The sequence below is a fragment of the Canis lupus genome, assembly GCF_048164855.1.
Source record: "Canis lupus baileyi chromosome 5 unlocalized genomic scaffold, mCanLup2.hap1 SUPER_5_unloc_3, whole genome shotgun sequence".
Taxonomy (NCBI): Eukaryota; Metazoa; Chordata; class Mammalia; order Carnivora; family Canidae; genus Canis; species Canis lupus.
The window spans coordinates 465,228-485,524 of NW_027326410.1; the positions used below are offsets into that span (position 1 = coordinate 465,228).

The 20,297-nt window shown below is 39.4% G+C and overlaps 1 long non-coding RNA gene and 1 pseudogene across 4 annotated transcripts in view; both read right to left on the reverse strand.

The window, feature by feature from the left end:
* LOC140629419 (uncharacterized) overlaps positions 1-20,297 on the reverse strand; it is a 64,692-nt gene that overhangs the window by 32,483 nt on the left and 11,912 nt on the right. For 2 of the 4 annotated variants that reach the window (XR_012027251.1, XR_012027249.1), the window contains exon 4: positions 13,547-13,871. This is a non-coding gene — a long non-coding RNA (uncharacterized lncRNA). Of the gene's footprint in view, positions 1-10,161; positions 12,238-13,546; positions 13,872-20,297 lie in introns of those variants that run through there. The other 2 variants (XR_012027252.1, XR_012027253.1) reach the window with 2 other exon arrangements.
* On the reverse strand, positions 10,307-10,403 carry LOC140629420 (U6 spliceosomal RNA; annotated as a pseudogene).

Sequence of the window (20,297 nt, forward strand, 5' to 3'; positions counted from 1 at the left end):
ACAGGAAGGTTGATTAACACATTCATCATGTCACAGCTACCTTTTTTTTTAGAGAATGTGGTGAGGACATTTAAGATCTACTCTCTTAGGAGCTTTCATATATACAATACATTACTGTTAACTGTAGTCACCATCCTGTGTATTTTACCCCTAGTAGTTATTTATCTTGTAACCATTTCCTCCATCTCTCCACGCCCTTCTCCCAGGTGACACCTTTTTATTGTCTATTTTTATGAGTTTGATTTTATAAATTCCACATGTAAGTGAGATCATACAGCATTTATCTTTCTCTGTCTGACTTATTTCTCTTAGCATAATGACTTCAAGATACATCCATGTGGTTCCAAATGGCAGGATTTCTTTTTTTTTTTTTTAAGATTTTATTTATTTATTTGATAGACCACAAATGGGGGCAGGGAGGGCAGAGAGAAAGGGAGAAGAAAGCTTCCCGCTGAGCAAGGAGCCTGATGTGGGGCTTGATCCCAGTACCCTGGGATTGTGACCTGAGCCAAAAGCAGATAGATGCTTAACCAAATGAGCCACCCAGGTGCCCCAAGATTTTTTCTTTTTTAGTATTCCTGTGTGCCCACACCTGTATTTGAATATATGTCGGTATTATGCACCATACTTTCTTAGTCCATTCATCTGTCAGTGGAGACTTAGGGTTCTTTATATGTCTTGGCTATTGTGAACCATGCTGCAGTGAACATAGGGATGCAGGCATCTCTTAAAGATACTAATTTCATTTCCTTTAGGTATATATACCCAGAAGTGGGATTGGTAGATCATATAGAGTATTTAATTTTTTGAGAATCTGTATTAAATTTTTTGAGAATCCTTCATACTGTTTTCATACCTACTGCACCAATTTGCATTCCCACTGACAGCGCAGAAGTATTTCCTTTTCTCCATTTCCTTTCCAACATATGTTGTCTTCTTGATGATAGTCATTCTCACAAGTGTGAGGTGATATCTTTTTGTGTTTTTGATTTGTATTTCTTGGTAATTACTGATGTTAAGCACAACTTCATGTACCTCTTGGACATGTGGATATCTTCTTTGGAAAAATATCAGCTCAGGTCCTTCGCCCCTTTTTTAATTGAATTATTTGGGGTTTTCTTTGTTTTTTTAAGTATCGAGTTGTAGAAGTTCCTTAAATATTTTGGAAATTAATGCCTTATCATACATATGGTCTACACGTATTTTCTCCTATTCTTTGTGTCACCATTATTATTCTGTTATTAAGTATTTTGTTAATAATTTCTTTTGCTGTAAAGATAACTTTTTTAGTTTGATGTAGAGCCACTTGTTTATTTTTGCTTTGTTGCTTGTGCTTTTGGTGTTCTATGCAAAAACTCATTACCAAGACCAACATCAAGGAGTTTTTAACCCTATATTTTCTTCCAGAAGTTTTAATTATATTACATATGGGCTTTATTTTTGTCATGTTGCATTTTATGAAATGCTTTTATTATGCTTTTGCTATGAGGATTCTGTGATTTTTATCCAACGATATATTAATGTATCATGTTTATTGACTTGTGTTTGTTGAGCCTTCTTTGCATCCTAGGGATAAATCCCATCTTTGTGGCATACCATCCTTTTAATGTGCTAACTTTATTAACTAGTATTTTGTTGTGAATTTTTGCATTTATGTTCATCGGGCTATTGGGCCTTTAGTATCTATATGCCTTTTTTTTAAGATTTATTTATTTATGATAGACATGGAGAGAGAGAGAGGCAGAGAGAGAAGCAGGCTCCATGCACCGGGAGCCCGACGTGGGATTCGATCCCGGGTCTCCAGGATCGCGCCCTGGGCCAAAGGCAGGCGCCAAACCGTGCGCCACCCAGGGATCCCATGCCTTTTGTATCTGGATAGTGGAGGTCTTATAAAGTGAATTTGGGAGTATTCCCTCTTCTTCAATTTTTGGGAAGGATTTCAGAAGGATTGGCTTTGATTCTTTAAATTCACCAGTGTTTGGTAGAATCCATGAGTAAAACTATCTTGTCCTGGACTTTTCTGTTTTGGGAGGTTTTTGATTACTGATTCAATGGCTTTTCTCATATTTATTCTGCTCAGATATTGTTTTTTTTTCTTGCTTCAGTCTTGTTAGGTTGTATGTTTCTAGAAATGTACAATTTCTTCTAGATTATCCAATTCATTGGTATATAATTGCTTATCGTAGTCTCTTCTGATATAAAAGATTTTATTTATTCATTCATGAGAGCCAGAGAGAGAGGGAGAGGCAGAGACACAGGCAGAGGGAGAAGCAGGCTCCATGCAGGGAACCTGATGTGGGACTCGATCCCTGGTCTCCAGGATCAGGCCCTGGGCCAAAGGCAGGTGCTAAACTGCTAAGCCACCCAGGCTGCCCTCTTCTGATATTTTGGAATGATGTTTCAATTGTAATATCCATCTTTTATTGATAATTTTATTCATTTGAGTCTTTTCTCTTTTTCTTGGTTAGCCTAGTGAAAGGCTTGTCAATTTTGTGTAGTTTTTTAAAAAAAAACTAATTCTTTTAAATTTTTTTTAGTTTTGTTAGTCTTTTGTTTTATTCTTCTGTGTTTCATTTTTTTCTATTCTAATCCTAATTATTTTTTCTTCTGTTACCATTGACCTTAGTTCAAGCTCCTTGAGTTGTAAAGTTTGATTGTTTATGTGAGATATTTCTTTGTTTAATGTAGGTGTTTATGATTGTGAACTTTCCTCTTAGAACAGCTTTTAATGCATTCCATAAATTTTGGCATGTTATATTTCCATTTTCATTTATATCAAGATTTTTTAATTTCTCCTTTGATCCATAGTTTGTTCAGTAGTGTGTTTTGATTTCTATGTTTGTGAATTTCCCAACTTTCCTCTTCTTATTTGTATCTATATAGTGGTCAGAAAAGACATGTGATATAATTTTAATTTTCTTGAATTTGTTAAGACTTTTTTGTGTCTAAACATATGATCTGTCCTGGAACATGTTCTGTCTGCACTTGAGAAGGATGTGTATTCTGCTGCTGTTGGGTGGAATGTTCTATATATGTCTGCTACGTCTATTTGATCTATAGTGTTTTTCACATATCACTATCTAGTGTTGAATAACAATATATGATCATATAGTCATATGTTATATGCAATCATGTGTATATACAGTCAGATAACACTGTAGTGTTCTTTCCTTATTGATTTTCTGTCTGAGTAATCCATCAATTATTGGGTATGGAATATTAAAACCCTTCTTATTGTATTGTTGTTTATTTCTCCATGCAGCTCTGTTATTATTTGCTTTATATATTTGGATGTTCTGATGTTGGATGCATACATATTTGCAATTATTATGGCTTGTTTGTGAACTAATCCTTTTATCATTATACAGTGACATTCCTTGTCTCTTGTGACTATTTGAAACTTACTCTATTTCTGATAGAAGTATAGCCATTCCTCCTTTCTTTTGGTTACCATTTGTATGGAATGTTTTCTATCCCTTCACTTTCAATCTATGTGTGTCTTTAAAACTATAGTGAATCTCTTGTAGACAGCATATTGTTGGATCTAGTTTCCTGTTTTTTTTTTTTAACCATCCCAGCCTCTCTAGGTTTTTGGATTGGAGAATTTCATCCACCAATGTTAAAGTAATTATTGATAGGTAGGGCCTTCCTATGGCCATTTTGTTAATTGTATTCTTTTCTTTTTTAACTTTTGTTAATTGTTTTTTTCTGACTGTTTTGTAATTCCTATATTCTCTTCTTTGTCCCTTGCTGTCTTATTTTTCTGATTTGATGACCCTTTGTGGTGGTGTGCTTTGATTCTTCTATCTCAATACTTTGCTCATCTACTACAGGGTTTTTCTTTGTTAGTGCCATGAGGCTTATGTACCCTATCTTATAGTTTCAGCATTCTCTTTTAAACCAATAATAGTTCACTGTGGGGCTTGGATGGGTCAGATGGAAGTAACTGAGGGCAGGAGGGGCTTACTGTTAGGGTCTCTAATTTGGTGAGGCTTCTGTCTCTTCTCTGAGATAGGAGTACTCCTGGCTGAGCTCTTTGGTTAGGTGAGCCTGCTGACTCAGCTTGGCATTCAGATTGGGCTGCTTGCTGGCTGGCTCCCTGGTTGAGTGGCTTTGTATTGGCTTCATGGTCAGGTGGAGCCATTAGCTGGATCAGCATTCACCTCTGGTGGGCTGGAGTCACAGGCAGAGTGGTGCTACTAGTTTTTACTTTGCTTATGAGTGGGGCTGCAGGCTGGGTCTGCAATTGGCCCTGGTAGGGTGAGAGTACAGGCTGTGCCCCCAATCCAGATGTGCCTCTGGCATGACTCGGCATTCAGGTAAAGTCTCTTTGGGATTAGGGGGGACCTCAGGCTGTGCTCAGCAATCAGGCAAGGCTGTGGGCTGGGTTCTAGTGCTGGACAGGGCCATTGGCTATGCTCTGTGTCCTGTATGTTGAGCTCCAAGGATGTCCATGGTCACTATTGAGGTGTCCTGAATAAGAAGGGCTGTAGTCTCTGCTCAACAATTGAACAGATCTACTGGGTTGGCTCTTTGTCTAGGTGAGGTCATAGCCTGGGCTGTGTGACCTCTCATAGATCATTGATTAGGCTCCTAGGTGAGGCAGTGTACCACACTGGGTGGGTTTGCTGACTTCCTTCCCTGTGTGAGCAGGCTGTAAGATGGCTCTGTCTATAGAGACCTTTGTTTTTTTGTTTGTTTGTTTTTGTTTTTTAAAGATTTTATTTATTTATTCATTAAAGACACACAGAGAGAGGCAGAGACACAGGCAGAGGGAGAAGCAGGCTCCATGCCGGGAGCCTGATGCGGAACTTGATCCCAGGACTCCAGGATCATGCCCTGGGCCGAAGGCAGGTGCTAAACCACTGAGCCACCCAGGCATTCCTTATAGAGACCTTTAGGTGGACACACAGAACCAAACCCAGCCAGTTGGGTTGGGGCGTCATCACTTTTTTTTTCTTCGCTTCTCATTTTTTTGTATATTTTTTATTTATTAGAGTTTGATTTGCCAACATATAGTATAACACCAAGTGCTCTTCCCATCAAATGCCATCCTCAGTGCCCATCACCTAGTCACCGCATTTCCTCACCCACCTCCCCTTCCACTACCCCTTGTTTCCCAGAATTAGGAGTCTCTCATGTTATGTCTCCCTCTCTGATATTTCCAACGCATTTTCTCTCCTTTCTGCTTTAATCCTTTTCACTATTTTTTATATTCCCCATATGAATGAAACCATATAATGTTTGTCCTTCTCCGATTGACTTACATCACTCAGCATAATACCCTCCAGTTCCATCCACATTGAAACAAATGGAGGGTATTTGTCATTTAAATGGCTGAGTAATATTCCATTGTGTATATAGATCACATCTTCTTTATCCATTAATCTTTTAATGGGCACTGAAGCTCTTTCTACAGTTTGGCTACTGTGGACATTGCTGCTATAAACATTGGGGTGCAGGTGTCTCGGTCTTTCACTGCATCTGTATCTTTGGGGTAAAACCCCAAGCAGTGCAATTGCTGAGTCATAAGGCAGCTCTATTTTGAACTGTTTGAGGAACCTCCACACAGTTTTCCCGGGTGGTTCCACCAGTTCACATTCCCACCAACAGTGCAAGAGGGTTCCCTTTTCTCCGCATCCTCTCCAACATTTGTTGTTTCCTGCCTTGTTAATTTGCCCCATTCTCACTGGTGGGAGGTGGTATCTCATTGTGGTTTTGATTTGTACTTCCCTGATGGCAAGTGATGCAGAGCATTTTCTCATGTGCTTGTCTATGTCTTCCTCTGTGAGATTTCTGTTCATGTCTTTTGCCCATTTCATGATTGGATTGTTTGTTTCTTTGCTGTTGAGTTTACTAAGTTCTTTTTAGATCTTGGATACTAGCCCTTTATCTGATATGTCATTTGCAAATATCTTCTCCCATTCTGTAGGTTGTCTTTTAGTTTTGTTGACTGTTTCTTTTGCTGCGCAGAAGCTTTTTATCTTGATGAAGGCCCAAGAATTCATTTTTGCTTTTGTTTCCCTTGCTTTCACAGATGTATCTTGCAAGAAGTTTCTGTGGCCAAGTTCAAAAAGGGTGTTGCCTGTGTTCTCCTCTAGGATTTGGATAGATTCTTGTCTCATATTTAGATCTTTCATCCATTTTGAGTTTATCTTTGTGTATGGTGTAAGAGAATGGTCTAGTTTCATTCCTCTGCACATGGCTGTCCAATTTTCCCAGCACCATTTATTGAAGAGACTGTCCTTTTTCCAGGAGATAGTCTTTTCTGCTTTGTTGAATATTAGTTGACCATAGAGTTGAGGGCCCGTTTCTGGGTTCTGTATTCTGTTCCACTGATCTACGTGTCTGTTTTTGTGCCAGTACCACACTGTCTTGATCATCACAGCTTTGTAGTACAACTTGAAATCCAACATTGTGATGCCCCCTGCTCTGGTTTTCTTTTTCAAAATTCCCCTGGCTATTCAGGGTCTTTTTTTGATTCCACACAAATCTGAAGATGATTTGTTCCAACTCTCTGAAGAAAGTCTATGGTATTTTGATAGGGATTGCATTAAATGTGTAAATAGCCCTGGGTAGCAGAGAAATTTTCACAGTATTAATTCTTCCAATCCATGAGCATGGAATATTTTCCATCTCTTTGTGTCTTCCTCAATTTCTTTCAGAAGCATTCTGTAGTTTTTAGGGTATACATCCTTTATCACTTTGGTTAAGTTTATTCCTAGGTATCTTATGCTTGGGTGCAATAAACCTGAATGGGATTTTGGTATTGATTAATTTCTCTTTCTTCAGTCTCATTATTACTGTATAGAAATGCCACTGACTTCTGAGCATTGATTTTGTATCCTGCCACATTGCCGAAATGCTGTATGAGTTCTAGCAATCTTGGGGTAGAGTCTTTGGGTTTTATAGGTACCTTACCATGTCATCTGTGAAGAGGGAGAGTTTGACTACTTCTTTGCAATTTCAATGCCTTTTATTTCTTTTTGTTGTCTGATTGCTGAGGCTAGGACTTCCAGTACTATGTTGAATAGCAGTGGTGAGAGTGGACATCCTTGTCGTGTTCCTGATCTTAGGGGAAAGGCTCTCAGTATTTCCAACCATTGAGAATGATATTTGCTGTGTGCTTTTCATAGATGACTTTTAAGGTGGTGAGGAATATTCTCTCCTTCCCTACACTCTGAAGAGTTTTGTTCAGGAATGGATGCTGTATTTTGTCAAATGCTTTCTCTGGGGCCCCCCGGGTGGCTCAGTGGTTTAGCACCGCCTACAGCCCAGGGCCTGATCCTGGAGTCCCAGGATCGAATCCACCTTGGGCTCCCTACGTGGAGCCTGCTTCTCCCTCTGCCTGTGTCTCTGTCTCTCTCTCTCTCTCTCTCTCTGTGTATGTGTGTGTGTCTCATGAAGAAATAAAATCTTTTAAAAAATGTTTTCTCTGCATCTATTGAGAGTATCATATGGTTCTTGTTTTTTCTCTTGTTGATATGATCTATCACGTTGATTGTTTTAAGAGTGTTGAACCAGCCTTGCATTCCAGGGATAAATCCTGCTTAGTCACGGTGAATAATCTTCTTAATGTACTGTTGGATCCTATTGGCTAGTATATTTTTGAGAATTTTTGCAACTGTGTTAATCAGGGATATTGGTCTATATTCTCCTTTTTGGTGGGGTCTTTGGTTTTGGAATTAAGGTGATGCTGCCTTCATAAAATGAGTCTGGAAGTATTCCGTCCCTTTCTATCTTTCAGAACAGCTTTAGTAGAATAGGTTTTGTTTTTTCTTTAAATATTTAATAGAATTCCCCTGGGAAGCCATCTGGCTCTGGACTTTTGTGTCTTGGGAGGTTTTTGATGACTGCTTCAATTTCCTCCCTGGTTATTGGCCTGTTCAGGTTTTCTGTTTCTTCCTGTTCCAGTTTTGGTCGTTTGTGGTTTTCCAGAAATGTGTCTGTTTCTTCTAGATTGACTAATTTATTGGTGTATAAATAAATTGCTTTATTAAAATATTATAATAATATTTTTATTATTATATATATATAAAATTACATGGTTTTTTTTATTTTAAATTTTGTATTTCATTGGTATTGGTTGTGATTTCTCACCTTTCATTCATAATATTATAATTTGAGTCCTTTCTCCTTTCTTTTCAATAGACTGAATAATGGTTTATCTCTCTTACAAATTCTTTCAAAGAACCAACTCCTGGTTTTGTTGATCTGTTCTACAGTTCTTCTGGTCTCTACTTCATTGAGTTCTGCTCGAATCTTTATTAACTCTCTTCTTCTACTTGGTATAGGTTTATTTGCTGTCCTTTCTGCAGTTCCTTTAGGTGCAAGGTTAGCTTGTGTATTTGTTTTTTCCAATTTTTTGAGGGATGCTTATATTGTGATGTATTTCCCTCTCAGGACTGCTTTTGCTGTATCCCAAAGATTTTGAATGGTTGTATCTTCATTCTCATTAGTTTCCATGAATCTTATTTAATTCTTCTCTAATTTCCTGGTTGACTCTTTCATCTTTTAGCAGGCTGCACTTTAACCTCCATGTGTTTGAGTTTCTTCCAGATTCCTTCTTGTGATTGAGTTTAAGTTTCAAAGCATGGTGGTCTGAAAATATGCAGGGAACAATCCCAATCTTTTGGTATTGCCTGGTTTGTAAGCCAATATGGTCTATTCCAGAGAAAGTCCCATGTGCACTTGAGAAGAATGTGTGTTCAGTTGTGTTTGGACCTAAAGTTCTGTAGATATCTGTGAAATCCATATGATCCAGTGTATCATTTAAAGCTCTTGTTTCTTTGGTGATGTTGTGCTTAGAAGATCTGTCATTTGCCGCAAGTGCTAGGTTGAAGTTTCCTACTATTAGTGTATTATAATTTAATATGTCTTTACTTTGGTTATTAATTGTTTGATATACTTGGCAGCTCCCACATTAGGGGCATAAATATTCATGATTGTTAAGTCTTCTTGTTGGATAGACCCTTTGAGTATGACATAGTGTCCCTCTTCATCTCTTACTACAGTCTTTGGGATAACCTTTATCTGATAGGAGGATTGCCACCTCAGCTTTCTTTTGAGGACCATTTGAACGTTAATGGTTCTCCACCCTTTCATTTTCAGGTTGGAGGTGTCCTTAGGTCTCAAATGAGTCTCTTGTAGACAGCAAATGGATGGGTCTTGCTTTTTTATCCAGCCTGAAACCCTGTGTCTTTTGGTGGGATCATTTAGCCCATTCATGTTCAGAGTAACTATTGATAGATATGAACTTAGTGTCACCATAATACCTATTCAGTCCTTGTTTTTGTGGGTAGGTTCTTTGGGCTTCCTATTTATTTTACAGGGTCCCTCTTAACATTTATTGCAGAGCTAGTTTAGTGGTCACATATTCTTCCAGTTTCTGCATCTCTTGGAAGCTCTTTATCTCTCCTTCTATTATGAATGAGAGCCTTGCTGGATAGAGTATTCTCGGCTGTATGTTCTTCTCATTTAAGACCTGAATATATCCTGCCAGCTCTTTCTGGTCTGCCAGGTCTTTGTGGAGAGGTCTGCTGTTAATCTGATATTTTTCCCTATATAAGTTATGGATCTCTTGTCTCTTACCACGTTAAGGATTTTCTCTTTATCTTTGAAATTTGCAAGTTTCACTCTTAAATGTTGAGGTGTTGAACGGTTTTTATTGATTTTATTTTATTTTATTTTATTTTATTTTATTTTATTGATAGAGGATATCTCTATCTCCTGGATCTGAATGCCTGTTTCCCTCTCCAAATTAGGGAAGTTCTCAGCTATGATTTGTTCAATATGTAGATTTTTCCTTCTCAGGCTATCATTTATTTCCCTTAACCTTTCCTCATGGTCTTTTAATTGTTTTTCTCTTTTTTCCTCAGCTTCCTCCTTGCCATGAACTTGTGTTGTATATCTCTCACTCTTTCTTCTACCTCATTAACCCTCATCATTAGGACCTCCAGTTTGGATTGCATCTCATTTAATTGATTTTTAATATCATCCTGATTAGATCTAATTTCTGCAGTTATGAAGTCTCTTGAATCCTTTATGCTTTTTTTCCAGAGCTACTAGTAGCTTTATAATTGTGCTTCTGAATTGACTTTCTGATACTGAATTGTAATCTAAATTCTGTAACTCTGTGGCAGAGAGTACTGTTTCTGATTCTTTCTTTTGTGTTGAATTCTTCCTTCTAGTCATTTTGCTAAGTGCAGAGTGGCTGTATGTGAGCGGGCTGAGTCAAGAATATCAACCATGACCTAAGTAAATTTCACCCTGGATGATTCTGACAAGGCCAAAGACCAGAAGTTGAAAAAATATGGAATGCTGCATGTTATCCTTGTGCAAGGGCCATGCTAATCTTCTCTGTATCATTCCGATTTTAGTATATGTGCTGCTGAAGTGAGCACCATCACTTTGGTTCTCCAAATGGCTCTCACTCTGGCTCTTAGCTAAGAGCTCTGTTCAGGTACTTACACTCCCCAAACCACAGCTTACCATGATCCCTGCCTTAATTGCTATGAGCCCCTTTCTCCCTCTCCATCTCTGATGCTTGAAAGTCTTATGCTATTTATTTCTCCAGTGGTCCCTGTGAGATGAGACTGAAGTGTAGGCATCCTTAGAAGCACTCATAACAGTGGAGAAGCTGGATACCCTCCCTTGGGCTTTTTCACACTGGAGAAATCAGAGGTTTCTGGGAGTATATCTTTCTGCTGTACTGCACTGGTTTTGGGAAAGGGTGATTAGGTCAAAGTAAAACTGCTCCTTTTACCCTTCAAATGCATTATTTTATTTTATTTTTTTCTGAGCCAAGTAGATACTCCAGCCTCATCCTTGGTTCTAGGACTTTCACAAAGATGCCTTGACTATAGATACTCCTAGTTGGTTTTTCTCTGAGGGAACTGGAGAAGATCATTTTTCTTGCCATCTTGGTGATATCATTATGACTTTTATGCTTAAAAAGGCTTTCTCTATCCATGTTCATATAAAATTCACCTATATTATCAACTATATGTCAGTAGTTTCATTGTTTCACAATTATGCCTTTAATTCATCTGAGAATTTATTTTGATAAATGTTATGAGAAAAAAAACCCTTTTTTCTTTAATAACTAATCACTTTAACACTTTTTTATATAGACATACCTTATTTTATCGTGCTTCACACAAATCTTTTTTTTTTTTTTTTTTTTTACAAATTGAAGTTTGTGGCAAACGTGCATTGAGCAAGTCTTTTGGTGTTATTTTTATTTCAACAGCATTTCTCACTTCATGTCTCTGTGTCCTTCTTGCAGTTCAAACTTACTCATTATTATTTAATTTGTTACGTGGATCTATGATCAGTGATTGCAACCAACTGAAAGTTCACATGATGGTTAGCATTTGTTAGTAATAAAGGTATTTTTATTTTTTAATTATTTATTCATGAGAGATGCAGAAAGAGAACGAGGCATAGACCTAGGCATAGGGAGAAGCAGATTCCCTGTGGGGAACCCCATGTGGGACTCCATCCTGGGACTCCAAGATCATGCCCTGAGCTGAAGGCAGATGCTCAACCACTGGACCACCCGTGCATCTCAGTAATAAAGTATTTTTAAATTTAAGGTATATACATTGTGTTTTTTGGACATAATGCTATTGCACACTTTTAATAGACTTCAATATTGTATACACATAACCTTTATATGCAGTGCAAAACCAAAAAAAATTCAGTTGATTCACTTTCATGAGATACTTGCTTCATTTTGGTGGTCTGGAATTGAAGACACAATATCTCCAAGCTGTGCCTATAAATTCAATCTGGTTTAATTTATTATAATTTGTCACTGAATGATGTGTAGCCCTAGGTGACGAAATCTGCATCTTGATCCTGGTGTCTTTCTGTTGCTAGCACTTAATGATGTACATGTTGAGTAGAATCAGTCAAAGCCCAAAGCTTTACATATACCCAGAGATCTGTTTTTATGTTGCCACGTCATTAAACCATACACCTACTTGCAGCTGTTCACCCAACAATGAGTACATGTGACTACATTCATTAAACCTACCTTACTAGTTTGTTCTTACATGGGAATCTCTCCCTTTAGAAACAAGTAGCTCGGGATCCCTGGGTGGCGCAGTGGTTTGGCGCCTGCCTTTGGCCCAGGGTGCGATCCTGGAGACCCGGGATCGAATCCCACGTCGGGCTCCCGGTGCATGGAGCCTGCTTCTCTCTCTGCCTCTCTCTCTCGCTCTCTCTCTGTGACTATCATAAATTAATAAAAAATTAAAAAAAAAGAAACAAGTAGCTCTCTCTATCTTGCAGGATTAGGACTGACAAGTTCAAGAATCAACTTTTCTTTCAGTATAACAAGTAAAGGAAGCTAACATCATTATTTAGGGTTGCTCTTGGCCTATGTCTTCTGTGATGCTTCTCTAATTCTAATTTGATGCAATTTTTTTTTTTTTTGAAGAGTATCCCTGGACTCTGGGTACCTCATTTCCTTCAGGTTTGGGTTATCTGACTTTTCTACTCAAGTATTTATTACTGCAGGCTTGGAAGTAATGTCCCTGTATCCAGATCTGTGGCCATCTAATTCCTACTGAGAGGATTCTGATTTGGGAACCAGAGAATTTGCCTATAGGTGGCAGTGTAGAACAGAGTTTCTGTTCTTGCATTAATTTCCCGTGGCTGCTGTAACAAATGATCACAAACTTGGAGGCTTTAAACAATAGAAAACAATTTTTCCAAGTTCCAGAGGCCAAAAGTCTGAAATAAATATCACTGAGCCAAAAGCAAGGTATTGAGAGGGTACTCCCCTCTGAAGGCTCTGGTAGCTGCTGCCATTTCTTGGTTTGTAGTCACATCACTCCCATCTTCTGCCTCCATGGTCACATTGCTGCCTCCTCTAGTGTCTGTGTCAAGTCTCTATCTGCCTCACTTTTGTAGTGACACTTGTGATTGCATTAAGAGTTCATCCATTTAATTCAGGTAATTGCTCCACCTCCAGATTGTTACTTTAATTATGCAGATGTGTCTGCATAGGCTTTGCTAAATAAGATATCAGGTTTTACAGGTTCCAGGGTTTAGGACCTGATATCTTTGGGGGCCATTATTTAACTTACTGTAGTGAACAAGTGAGATCAAATAACACTAAGTTTAATCCCAGAGCCAGCATTCATTATCTGTGTGGAAATAGGTGATGGTGCAAACTTTTTATATTTTAGTTTCTTCATCTGAAAAAAATCAGCATACATACTACATATCTCATATAATTATTGTCAGCTACAAATCAGAAAATACATGCAAAAAGTCATCAAAGTACATGTCCCTAATGCAGTGTTAAATGTAAGTTCTTACATTATGATAGAGGATTGGAAGGATCAGTTGAATTAAATTGCAGACAGCCTATATACTACACTAAGGAGTTTAATACTGGCAGGGGTGGGGGGATTTGGGGGGCATACAGGAATCATTTAGGTTCTTATGCAAATGAGTCATAAGATAAGAGAGGGGCATTAAAAATTAATCTGGTATCTGTGGACAGAATTGAGAAAAGAAAGAGGAAAATTCATTGAAATGATTCAGGGACATTTATTGACATGAACTAAAGAGAAACAGTATCTCTGAGAAGTAAAGACCTTCTATGTCTTTCCCAGCCCATAAGCTCCAGGAAGGCAGAAGCAATGCCATTATTTTTACCTATATGATGAATGATTGCCTCTCCAGAGTTCTAAAGAATTTTCTGTTTGTGGAGATCCCTGGGTGGCGCAGCGGTTTGGCGCCTGCCTTTGGCCCAGGTTGCGATCCTGGAGACTGGGGATCGAGTCCCACGTCGGGCTCCCGGTGCATGGAGCCTGCTTCTCCCTCTGCCTGTGCCTCTCTTTCTCTCTGTGTGACTATCATAAAAAAAAAGAAATTTCTGTTTGTAACATACATTCACCTTCAATTAATTATGAATACTATCAACCATAATGGGAAGAAGATGGGTCTCTAAAATGGAATAAAGATATTCACAAAACTAAAGGATGCTACTTAGAAAAGATGAGAAGTTATGTCCGGAATGAAGTGAAAGTAACTTTTGCTTCTGAGGTTGGCATCATATCTGATGGCATGGAGGACTGTGTGGAAAAAATACTGTGGGCAAAATATGTCTAGAAAATAACATTACTGATCTGCCAAATCACAGTCATTATTTTAAATTCTAAGGGCACTGAATATTTATATAAGAATCATATTAGATGAGAATCTTGACTAGAAGTTGCTAGGATAGTGGAGAATATATTTTGCTCTGCTCAAGATGCCAGGAAGGAAATGGTACCAATTAAGCTTTAGGATGTTTGTCAGGTAAGCTGTATCTGTAAGTGGAGAGTAGAGGTGGCTGAGACAGAAAGAAAAAACTTTCTTCCTGACTTTAGCATCTGTGCTGCCAAAGTGAGCACTCTTCCTGATGTTAGGGTTTTAATTTATTTCAGTAATATACTGTATGGTTGTCCTTTTCACACACATATCCATGTGGGTTTATTTTCCTTCTCCTACTAGATTATAAATCTCATTAATCCCAGGCCTTAATATTTTCCCTTCTCTGTCTTTCTTAAATATCAGCACTAGGAAAAGTGCTTTGAAATGCCTTTTTTTAATGAAATGCTTTTTTTGAGTTTACTTCATAAAGTGGCTCCCTAAAATTTAGCCAAATACATCTCTTACTATAATCTGCATTTTCAGTAATGTTACTCTAATGGAAAAATTTCTTCACCTACATCTGCTTGGTTTAGTTGTCCTTTCAATTTATCATTAATTTAGTTTAATATCTTCAGTCACCAAGGAGAACCATAAAAGTGGATTTTAAAACCTTTTATCCTTTTAAAAGAAAATGCATCGAATTTCAACTTTTCTGGAGATTTTGAGATACTAAAACATATTGAACAAAAGTTAAAGTCTACACAAGGCTTAGTATAAAAAAATACATGGTGAACTTTAGTAGAGCAGAAAAGAAAGCTCTGTTATCTTCTCCAGTTGTTGGTATATTCATTCAGTAGTCACAGAAATATAAGTAAGGGAGGATAGCACATTTTCTTTATGGAGTGAAGGTTTTTGCTTAAATCTAGTGCTTGTGTTTGCATATTAAAAAGCTATTTAGGGGTGCCTGGGTGGCCCAATGGGTTAAGTTTCAGCTCAGGTTATGATTTCAAGGCGGTAAGATGGAGCCCCGTATTGGGCTCTGGGTTCAGCAGGGAGTCTGCCTGAGATTCTCTCTTTCTCTCTCATTTGAACTCTCTAAAACAAATAAATCTCTAAAAAAATAAAAATAAATTTAAAAAGGATATTTATTTGCAGGATGATATGAGTTCAATGCAGCCATCCAAATATCTCTAATATTAAGAGAGGAGAAAAGGCAAGATGGCAGAAGAGTAGGGTCCCCAAGTCACCTGTCCCCACCAAATTACCTAGATAATCTTCAAATCATCCTGAAAATCTATGAATTCGGCCTGAGAATTAAAGAGAGACCAGCTGGAATGCTACAGTGAGAAGAGTTTGCGCTTCTACCAGGGTAGGAAGACGGGAAAAAAGAAATAAAGAAACAAAAGGCCTCCGAGGGGGAGGGGCCCCGCGAGGAGCCGGGCTGAGGCCGGGGCGAGTGTCCCCAGGACAGGAGAGCCCCGTCCCGGAGGAGCAGGAGCTGCACCGACCTTCCCGGGGGAAAGGGGCTCACAGGCAGTTGGAGCAGGACCCCAGGAGGGCGGGGGTGCCCTCAGGCCCCCTGGGACACTAACAGACACCGCGCCCTGGGGAGAGCGCGCCGAGCTCCCTAAAGGGCTGCAGCGCACGCACGCATTGACCCGGAGCAGCTCGGAGGGGCTCGGGCGGCGGCTCGCGGAGAGGGGCCTGCGGGGCGGGAGCGTGAACCCACCAGCACAGGCCGGGAGCCCAGGGCGCCGGGGACACAGCCCAGGATCTGGCCTCCCCCGGGACAGGCAGAGGCCGGGAGGGCCCAGGACAGCGAGGACGCTCCTGCCCCGAGCTGAGCAGATCAGCGGCCCGGCCCGGAGCCTCCAGGCCCTGCAGACGGAGAGCTCTGGGGCTACTGCAGGAGCTGACTCCAGGGCTCCAGAGCTGGCCCCGCCACTGCGGTTGTTCCTCCTGGGGCCTCGCGGGGTAAACAACCCGCACTGAGCCCTGCACCAGGCAGGGGGCTGAGCAGCTCCCCCAAGTGCTAACACCTGAAAATCAGCACAGCAGGGCCCTCCCCCAGAGGACCAGCTAGACCGACAGGGGAAAAACAAATTATTAACCAAGCAGCACTGGAAAGTTCCAGGGGAAGTCGAGGGATTTACAGTATACAGAATCAGAGGATACTCCCCCTTGTTTTTTGTTTTTTGATTTCTGTTTCCCCCCCTTTTTCTTTTTTTCTTTTCTTCTCTTTTTTTTCTTTTTCTATCTTCTTTTTTTCTTTTTCTTTTCTTCTTTCTCTTCCCTCTTTTTCTCCTTTTCCCAATACAACTTGTTTTTGGCCACTCTGCACTGAGCAAAATGATTAGAAGGAAAACCTCACCTCCAAAGAAAGAATCACAACTAGTCCACTCTCCCACGGAGTTACAAAATCTGGATTACAATTCAATGCCAGAAAGCCAATTCAGAAGCACTATTATACAGCTACTGGTCACTCTAGAAAAAAGCAAAGGACTCAAGAGACTTCATGACTGCAGAATTTAGATCTAATCAGGCAGAACTTAAAAATCAATTGAATGAGATGCAATCCAAACTAGAGGTCCTAACGACGAGGGTTAACGAGGTGGAAGAATGAGTGAGTGACATAGAAGACAAGTTGATGGCAAAGAGAGAAACTGAGGAAAAAAGAGACAAACAATTAAAAGATCATGAGGATACATTAAGGGAAATAAGTGACAGTGTGAGGAAGAAAAATCTACATTTAATTGGGGTTTCCGAGGGCGCTGAAACGGCCAGAGGGCCAGAATATGTATTCCTAATCTGGGCAGAAAAACAGGCATTCAGATCCAGGAAATAGATCCCCCCTTAAATTCAATAAAAACCCTTCAGCACCTCGACACTTGAGAGTGAAAATTGCAAATTCCAAAGATAAAGAGAAGGTCCTTAAAAGAGCAAGAGACAAGAAATCCCTAATTTATATGGGGATGAATATCAGATTAACAGCAGACCTCTCCACAGAGACCTGGCAGGCCAGAAAGGGCTGGCAGGATATATTCAGGGTCCTAAATGAGAAAAACATGCAGCCAAGAATACTTTATCCAACAAGGTTCTCATTCAGAATGGAAGGAGAAAGAAAGAGCTTCCAAGACAGGCAGGAACTGAAAGAATATGTGACCTCCAAACCAGCTCTGCAAGAAATTTTAAGGGGGACTCTCAAAATTCCCCTTTAGGAAGAAGTCCACTGGAACAATCCACAAAAACAGGGACTAAATAGGTATCATGATGACACTAAACTCATATCTTTCAATAGTAACTCTGAACGTGAACGGGCTTAATGACCCCATCAAAAGGCGCAGGGTTTCAGACTGGATAAAAAAGCAGGACCCATCTATTTGCTCTCTACAAGAGACTCATTTTAGACAGAAGGACACCTACAGCCTGAAAATTAAAGTTTGGAGAACCATTTACCATTCAAATGGTCCCCAAAAGAAAGCAGGAGCAGCCATCCTTATATCAGATAAACTAAAATTTACCCTGAAGACTGTAGTGAGAGATGAAGAGGGACACTATATCATACTTAAAGGATCTATCCAACAAGAGGACTTAACAATCCTCAATATATATGCCCCGAATGTGGGAGCTTCCAAATATATCAATCACTTAATAACCAAAGTTAAGACATACTTAGATAATAATACACTTATACTTGGTGACTTCAATCTAGCGCTTTCTACACTGGATAGGTCTTCTAAGCACAACATTTCTAAAGAAACGAGAGCTTTAAATGATACACTGGACCAGATGGATTTCACAGATATCTACAGAACTTTACATCCAAAGGCAAATGAATACACATTCTTCTCAAGTTCACGTGGAACTTTCTCCAGAATAGACCACATCCTGCATCACAATTCAGGTCTGAACCGATTTCAAAAGATTGGGATCGTCCCTTGTGTATTCTCAGATCATAATGCCTTGAAACTAGAACTAAATCACAAGAAGTTTGGAAGGACTTCAAACACGTGGAGGTTAAGGACCATCCTGCTAAAAGATGAAAGGGTCAACCAGGAAATTAAGGAGAAATTATAAAGATTCTAATGAGAATGAAGATACTACCGTTTAAAACCTTTGGGATACAGCAAAAGCAGTCCTGAGGGGGAAATACATCGCAATACTAGCAGCCATCCAAAAACTGGAAAGAACTCAAATACAAAAGCTAACCTTACACCTAAAGGAGCTAGAGAAAAAAGAAAAAAAAACAGCAAATAGATCCTACACCCAGCAGAAGAAGAGAGTTAATAAAGATTCGAGCAGAACTCAACGAAATCGAGACCAGAAGAACTGTGGAACAGATCAACAAAACCAGGAGTTGGTCCTTTGAAAGAATTAATAAGATAGATAAACCATTAGCCAACCTTATTAAAAAGAAGAGAGAGAAGACTCAAATTAATAAAATCACGAATGAGAAAGGAGAGATCAACCAACACCAAGGAAATACAAACGATTTTAAAAACATATGAGCAGCTATATGCCAATAAATTAGGCAATCTAGAATAAATGGATGCATTTCTGGAAAACCACAAACTACCAAAACTGGAACAGGAAGAAATAGAAAACCTGAACGGCCAATAACCAGGGAGGAAATTGAAGCAGTCATCAAAACCCTCCCAAGACACAAAAAGTCCGGGGCCAGATGGCTTCCCAGGGGAATTCTATCAAACGTTTAAAGAAGAAACCATACCTATTCTACTAAAGCTGTTCTGAAAGATAGAAAGAGATGGAGTACTTCCAAAGTCGTTCTATGAGGCCGGCATCACCTTAATTCCAAAACCAGACAAAGACCCCACCAAAAAGGAGAATCATAGACCAATATCTCTGATGAACATGGATGTCAAAATTCTCAACAAGATACTAGCCAATAGGATCCAACAGTACGTTAAGATTATTCACCATAACCAAGTAGGATTTATCCCCGGGATGCAAGGCTGGTTCAACACTCATAAAACAATCAATGTGACTCATCATATCAGCAAGAGAAAAAACAAGAACCATGTGATTCTCTCATTAGATGCAGAGAAAGCATTTGACAAAATACAGCGTCCATTCCTGATCAAAACACTTCAGAGTGTAGGGATAGAGGGAACATTCCTAACATCTTAAAGCCATCTATGAAAAGCCCACAGCAAATACCATTCTCAATGGAGAAGCACTGGCAGCCTTTCCCCAAAGATCAGGAACAAGACAGGGATGTCCACTCTCACCACTGCTATTCAACATAGTCCTGGAAGTCCTAGCCTCAGCAATCAGACAACAAAAAGACATTAAAGGTATTCAAATTGGCAAAGAAGTCAAACTCTCCCTCTTTGCTGATGACATGATACTCTACATAGAAAACCCAAAAGCCTCCACCCCAAGATTGCTAGAATTCATACAGCAATTTGGCAGCATGGCAGGATACAAAATCAATGCCCGGAAGTCAGTGGCATTTCTATACACTAACAATGAGACTGAAGAAAGAGAAATTAAGGAGTCAATCCCATTTACAATTGTACCCAAAAGCATAAGATACCTAGGAATAAACCTAACCAAAGATGTAAAGGATCTATACCCTAAAAACTATAGAACACTTCTGAAAGAAATTGAGGAAGACACAAAGAGATGGAAAAATATTCCATGCTCATGGATTGGCAGAATTAATATTATGAAAATGTCAATGTTACCCAGGGCAATTTACACGTTTAATACAATCCCTATGAAAATACCATGGACTTTCTTCAGAGAGTTGGAACAAATTATTTTAAAATTGGTGTGGAATCAGAAAAGACCCCGAATAGCCAGGGGAATTTTAAAAAAGAAAACCAGGGATCCCTGGGTGGCGCAGCGGTTTGGCGCCTGCCTTTGGCCCAGAGCACGATCCTGGAGACCCGGGACTGAATCCCACGTCAGGCTCCCGGTGCATGGAGCCTGCTTCTCTCTCTGCCTCCCTCTCTCTCTCTCTCTCTCTCTGACTATCATAAATAAATAAAAATTTAAAAAAAGCTTGTTTAAAAAAAATAAAAAAAAATAAAAAAGAAAACCATAGCTGGGGGCATCACAATGCCAGATTTCAGGTTGTACTACAAAGCTGTGGTCATCAAGACAGGTTGGACTGGCAC